Here is a 6767-nt window from a genome sequence, read left to right as displayed (position 1 = left end):
CTTCTTACATGACTGTCATAGTGCCAATGTTTTTAGGATTGACAAGGTGTTTTCAGCAACGAAGGCAACTAGGATATACGTTGACGTTGTGCCACAACTTGTGGGCTCTGGGCCACAGCCCCATGTTGTCGACCTCGAGCGCCGCATTTTAATGGCCGACAAGCAATGCACGTCTTTCTTGTGTCGGGGGGGGGGTGGATTTCATTGAATCTATTTTATTTCAATTTCTGCGTATGTTGTATATTGTCTTTTCACTTAATCAACTTATTTTTTGTATTTCTTTCCCCCCATTTCCCTTCATTTTTCTTTTTACTTTTTAGGGGGTGGGGGGGGGGGGGTTGGAGGCAAGGCCCCTTCGGCCACCCCCTGGATCCATCCATAGTCGTATACAAGTAGTATAAAAGGAAAGGAATTCTCTAGGTTGCTACTGCTCAAGAATTGATGTTGAAGGAATTCCTCATCATGTCAGTGAACTGATCATCACTAGCCATGCCTGCAAAGACACCTCATTCACCTGTTTTTCTGTGCATTCTCCAGCCTCACTTACCATGTATGTGTTGGAGGCCCGTACCACCCTGCGGATGCCCTCCAGTGAAAACACTGTGCATTCACTGGACTGGAGCTGATGTAAGCCTATCTTTCAGGTCCCTAAATGCTTGTTATTGCTTTTAACCCCAGTGCCACTGAGGAAGGACTGGCCGACCTGCACCCTTCCTTCTGAAAGTAAGGCCAACATGATTACTCTCAAGGACACCTCTCTTAGCCACTTTGAATAGCCATCTTATAGCCTAAATCAATGAATGCAAGTGAAAAATGTTGCTTGCCTTGACTGACTGGTGCATCACCCGATGCATCACTTACCATTCATTTTACCAATTTTGTCAACACTTGAAAAAATGGAATCCATACCAGTTAATGTGTTGAAAAATACATACATTAGTTAAACCTGTATCTTCTTTCTCTATTTTTTATTGATAAAAAATAAAAAATCAATATATGAATTTAAAAAAAATGAAGAAAAAAAACCAACAAACGCAAAAACCCAGCATTACCATCATAATACATTTCCCCTATGTATGTACAGGTACTCTTCATTCAAGTAAACTTGTATCTTCTTTGTCAGGATTACTGCACTCAAACAGGCTGAATGATGAAGAGGATTAATGTTTGGGTGTATACAGTTAAAACTGAGAATTCACAGCACAGCTTAATTAACACGTATAGGAAATCTGCTTGCGTGATCTACCAGATCTACTCATGACAACATCAATCCATCTACCATCATCTGGTGCGCTCTGTAATACATAACTCTTGTAACTCTCTATAAATGCTGGAACCTGATGACCCTTCCACGGGATGAGTGAACATGGTGCGCTGAGTCTCGGCGAGCTGTGCCACCATATCTTCCAAAGCTTTGAAATGTTTGTCAAATTCAGCATGATCAGGTATCATTTCTTTCACTTATTGACAATTATTATCAGGGCTCTCTGTGGTATGTGCTCTTCTTCATGCAATTCAATCGGGTTGCTTAACAAAATCTTGTGAGCATCAGAATGTTCGTGGCTGCAAAATTCTTGGATCGCCTTTTCCATTTTTAGAAGCCTTTTGAGACAAAAGCATTTCCTCTGTATTTCGCCATTGCCATTAGATTTTCCTTTGATGCTTTACAACAGTTGTAGCACAAAATTTCCTCAACATTTGTCTCAAAATGTAAGTCGAATGGATTTTCTATTCACAATGTCATGTCTGAGAGCTGTGGCCAAACAATGAATACTGTGACTTTGTAACTGATCAGCCATTGCTTCAAGTTGGCAATTGCCTCCTGGTTGGTTATACCCATAGGGTCGTAAAATATCAGCTAGTCTGTTTTTGTGTGTTTTAGCAATGAGAAGAGTCCCCTTTGGATTTTCTCGCTAAGACGTTCCATAGGTCTGATGTTTTCCTTGCCTCTTTCCATTTCATTTTGTCACTTTGGTTATATCCTCAACAGGAAACCACATACATTTCTTCTTTGTCTTGGATATGTGGTGAAACACACTTTGTATCTGTGGTATTTTCTTTTATGCTTCAGAATAACTCCTGAGAGCACTCGATATCTTCTAGGCTTGTGATGTTTACAGTGCCCCATGTTCCCAAGGATTTCTGTCCGCCTTTTTGAAGCTACATGTAGATTACTGCTAAAAATTTTGTTTGATCATCTGCTTGGCAATATGATGACTAGCTAGCAACTGCTATTGTGTTCATCATATTCTTTTCTGGAATTGCTTTAGCATTCATCGTCTTCTTTACCAGAATTGCTTTACCATTTGTCAACTTTTTTTATTTCCTGGAGATTGATTAAGCATTTGTCTTCTTTTCTGAAAGTTTTTTTTTGTATGATTAAATGTTTTTTTTATTTCATGATCAGCATAATAACAAGCAAATGAAAACAAAGTTAGATCTATGCCTTGGCTTGTTGAGGATGATGAATTACCATTAATGTGAATTCTACATGTACAAGCATAAACTTTAATATTTTTTCACAAAAAATAACAGACGTTAGCCTAGATTAGATTTAGTTAGATCTATAACGTTAAGAGTAAAGGAAGTTACATGGTCACTTTCCGTTTCTGCCAATTAATTTAGCCCAATGCCACTTTGGGCAAAATTTTACTTCTACATCCTGCCCGATTTCTGCTTCCTCACATGATTTCCTGAGTGCTGTTGTTTTTAGGATTGATGATGTGTTTTCGGCAATAAAGGCAACTAGTATGAACATTGATTTTGTGCCACAACTTGTGGGCTCTGGGCCACAGCCCCATGTTGTCGACCTCGAGCGCCGCATTTTAATGGCCGACAAGCAATGCACGTCTTTCTTGTGTCGGGGGGACTTCATAGAATCTATTTTATCTCAATTTCTGCGTATATTGTAGACTGTATTTTCACTGTATCTCCTTATTTTTGTATTTCTTTGCCCCCTTTTCCCTTCATTTTTCTTTTCTGTACTTTTTTTAGGGGGGGGGGGGGTTGGAGGCAAGGCCCTTTCGGCCACCCCCTGGATCCATCCATAGTCGTATACGAGTAGTATAAACGGAAAAGAATTCTCTATTTTGCTACTGCCCAAGAATTGATGTTGAAGGAATTTTCAAACTAGTGTTGTCTGAATTTACACAATCATTACACAAGTTTTCTTTTCACCCTATCTCTACCTCAATTCCAAATAATCTATAAATAATCAGCCACTTTGATTGATTAACCTAGACTTAAGATATTTCCTAGGTACTGTAATTGGTGATATACCAGCTTTACCTTTAACAGCAAAACGCTGTCCTGCTGAGTTCCTACAGGAGTTATAAAAAAAAATAATTATAAAATATTATAGTTAACTATTGAAAGAAGGTGGAGGGTATCTTTGTACGTAAAACTGACAAATATAATAATTGTGGTAAACAAGTGTCTTAATTACACATATTTTCCCAATTAATGAGAGGCTTCTCATATGCCAGCAATTGATAGTCTGTTTGATTTGCTTAATTTAAATGAGGACGAGCTGGATACTCCATACAAGTCAACTTCATTTCTTGTTCTATGTCACCAAGAGTTCTGGTCATATGACGGAAGTAAGTCGCAAAACTGTTTCAAGCATTCACCAACCATACATCGATATAGGAGATTTACCTCATTTGGGTCCAAAAAGCTATGATTTCTTACTGCCTGATCAGCATGACAGACAGCTTTCAGGGATATGTGTCCTTACGTCATGCCGTAGATTACATCAATTAGTTCCTTGGACACTGGTGTGACAGGCATTTTTGGTGAGCACGCCCACAGACTGAATCTCACCAATGTGAAAGCTGGTGGCTGACATGAATGGGTAATCAATGCTGTATGAAGATGACCTATGTGCGGATGGATGATCATTCAACAATTGTAGGGAGCATTCTGATGAAGACGATTCCAAAATTAAGTAACATCAAGGCTGAAGGCTTCTTTGGGGTCTCTCTTCAAGATTCTTCTTGAGACAGCCTCTTCTGATCCATTATGTTAAAAACTCACAAACCGTCACGTCAGATTCATCCTCTTCTGTCAAGTCATTTTTCCTTGGTGTGTGCAGAACCCTGTTATTGCAGCTTTCTTGATAAACTTTGCTTTTACCAATTTCAGCAGATACGAGGCAATTGTTTTCTCAGCCGAAATATACTTCAAACAGAGTTCTCCGTAGTAGCTTTTTTGCGAGCATCGTTATTCAAACACATGTCGTATTTCGGGCCGATGACTTGCCTAGTTAACTCCCTCTTTTTTCATTATGCTCTGTGTTTCAATGAAAAACTTGAATGGTCCTTGTACTAAGTTCAAGACTTGTTCTATAACTATGCCAATTAAACTCTAGAGAATGTAGCATAAATAGACCTTTCTACCAATCTGAATTTGAGCCAAAACTTGGAATTTTTACCATTCGGAGCTTGTGTAGATAGGATATTCCTATATTTTTACATACCTGCCAGTCTTGTAAGGCTAGAAATAGCTTCTTTTTTTTGGGGGGGGGGGGAGGAGGGGTACATACACCTCCCATGATAGAAATTTATTCTATTCTAATACTGTATGAAAGCCTTTTTTTCTTGTACTTTAAAAACTCCTTTCAACAGTATTTGATCCCTAACTATACATAAAAATGATAACATAACTGTTGGGCCACTATTTTGAGTGATCCTATCTAACTAGAAATCACTGTCTTTGTGGTACTGCTGTGACATGCTTGGGCTTAAGACATGTGATGTTATGTGTGACAAATTATCTGTGAGGTTATTCATCAGATGTGATGCTGTGTCTGAGAAAAATTTGGAAATATTGCATTGGTGTGGTACTATGCGACACTGCAACATTATTGTTTATAATAGGCCCTGCTAAGCTATAAAGAACTAAATTGGGTGTTATCACAGGAATTGATAAAACAAAATTATTAATAAGCATGACTAATTCTTGAAAAGGCAGGAAGCATATTTGGTGAAATTTATTTGCCCATTCATCTGTGTACCTTTGTACATATTATGGTGCATCCATTCTTAGCCAAACCCATGACAATTTTTGCTTCCAGTACTACAGTATTATTCCATTGCCATTGTACAGGAACATTGTATATGTTCTATTTAATCTTTTGAGGAACATTTTTTTTTGTTCTTTAATATGTACAGTTATTCTTCAAGTTTAAATTTTCCACTGATATATCTGTTTGAAATATATGTGTGTGCCTTCAGCCTATGATTGAAATATTTCTGAAATATCTGAAATCCATAGACTTTTAATAACGTTTAATAGTCAATTTTGTCGCATAGCGTCTTTAAAAAAATGAAACTTAAGGGCACATTTTACGCCAACATGATATATCAAAGGTTACCCACGATTCAACCAGGTGCCTGTATCTTAAAACTCGTAACAAGTTTGCCATAATAGCGATTCCATGCTAGAAAAATCAGCCATTTTCACAACACTTTTCAACCTGCTGTCCAAACAAGGAACTTCAATTTGTTTTGTGGTAATATTAAAGTACTACTGGGTAGTCTTTTAAAAAAAAATGACAACCAACAAAAATATATTTTCCATTGATGAATTGGGGTGAAATTGTTTCTTGTCATATGGGACATAACTGAGTCCCGTACGACACACAACATTTTCACCTTTGATTCACTCGTACGTAACTATTTTTTTGATTGGTTATCTGTTTTTCACATCACTACTTGCTTTAACTTTATCATTGACAAAAAAGGAAGTTTTGATGCTCAAGCATTCAGTTAAGAGACTATAAATTGTTGTCAAAATGTCTCGTATGGAATCACCCTTAAAGCTGCTGAAATCAATCTGATTGGGCGATAGCAAACTTGGTTACAGAAAATTGTGCAGTTGTTGTTATAACAGGTCTTTATGGAATGGGACCTAGCTCTGAAAAACACAAATGTCCATCTCACCTCCATTCAAGGTTTAGAATCAGTTCTTGTGTATACAAAAAAAAATTACAGTGTAGGTTTTCACTTCATAGATATTTTCCTATTAATAAGCTTGAACAATATTTTTCAGGATATAAACAGTTCAATTCATATTTTGTTAGCCTAGTTGGGGGGGCATCATGGTCTAGTGGTTCCGACTCTCATCTTTCAATCAGAGGGTAGGGGTTCAGTTCCCAGCCATAGTGTGTTTTCTTTCAGCAAGAAATTTTTACCCACATTGTGCTTCAGTCGACACAGGTGGAGGTGAATGGGTATCCGGCAGATGGCTGCTCGAGCTGAAGCAGGGGAAATAGTGTGTCTCAGAAAAGATTATTTCTAGATAGATGGCGCTATACATGTACAAATGGTGATTATAAGTCTGTGTCAAGGAAGGTGTGATTTTGTCCCAGGGGGGGGGGGGGGGGCCACTTTCATTGACAAGTGGATACCATGCGTGACCCAAAAAACATGTAAAAAGGATGTCTTTTTCAAGATAGGGCACGTTACGTACGTAACGTGATAAGGGCGTCAAAACACAAAAATAATGAAAAAAGGGTATCTATTTCGCTAGGAAAGCTACGTGTTTAGGGTCAAATTTGCGGGGATAAAACAAAATTAAAATATTTCATTAAGGATGTCCTTTTTGCCCCAACACTACATGTTTAGAGTCCGATTTGCGCAAGGTGGGGCCGTACTTAACCAAATGATGTGTAAAGGTAAAACCGACGACCGACGGACCCGTGACATATCACTGTATTGTTTAGGGGTTCATTTCAGGGAAAACTTGTCAAGAGTATCGTTTTGTTT

This window comes from Lytechinus pictus, chromosome 11 (genome assembly GCF_037042905.1).
Source record: "Lytechinus pictus isolate F3 Inbred chromosome 11, Lp3.0, whole genome shotgun sequence".
NCBI lineage: Eukaryota > Metazoa > Echinodermata > Echinoidea > Temnopleuroida > Toxopneustidae > Lytechinus > Lytechinus pictus.
Note: the sequence above shows the minus strand (reverse complement) of the source record.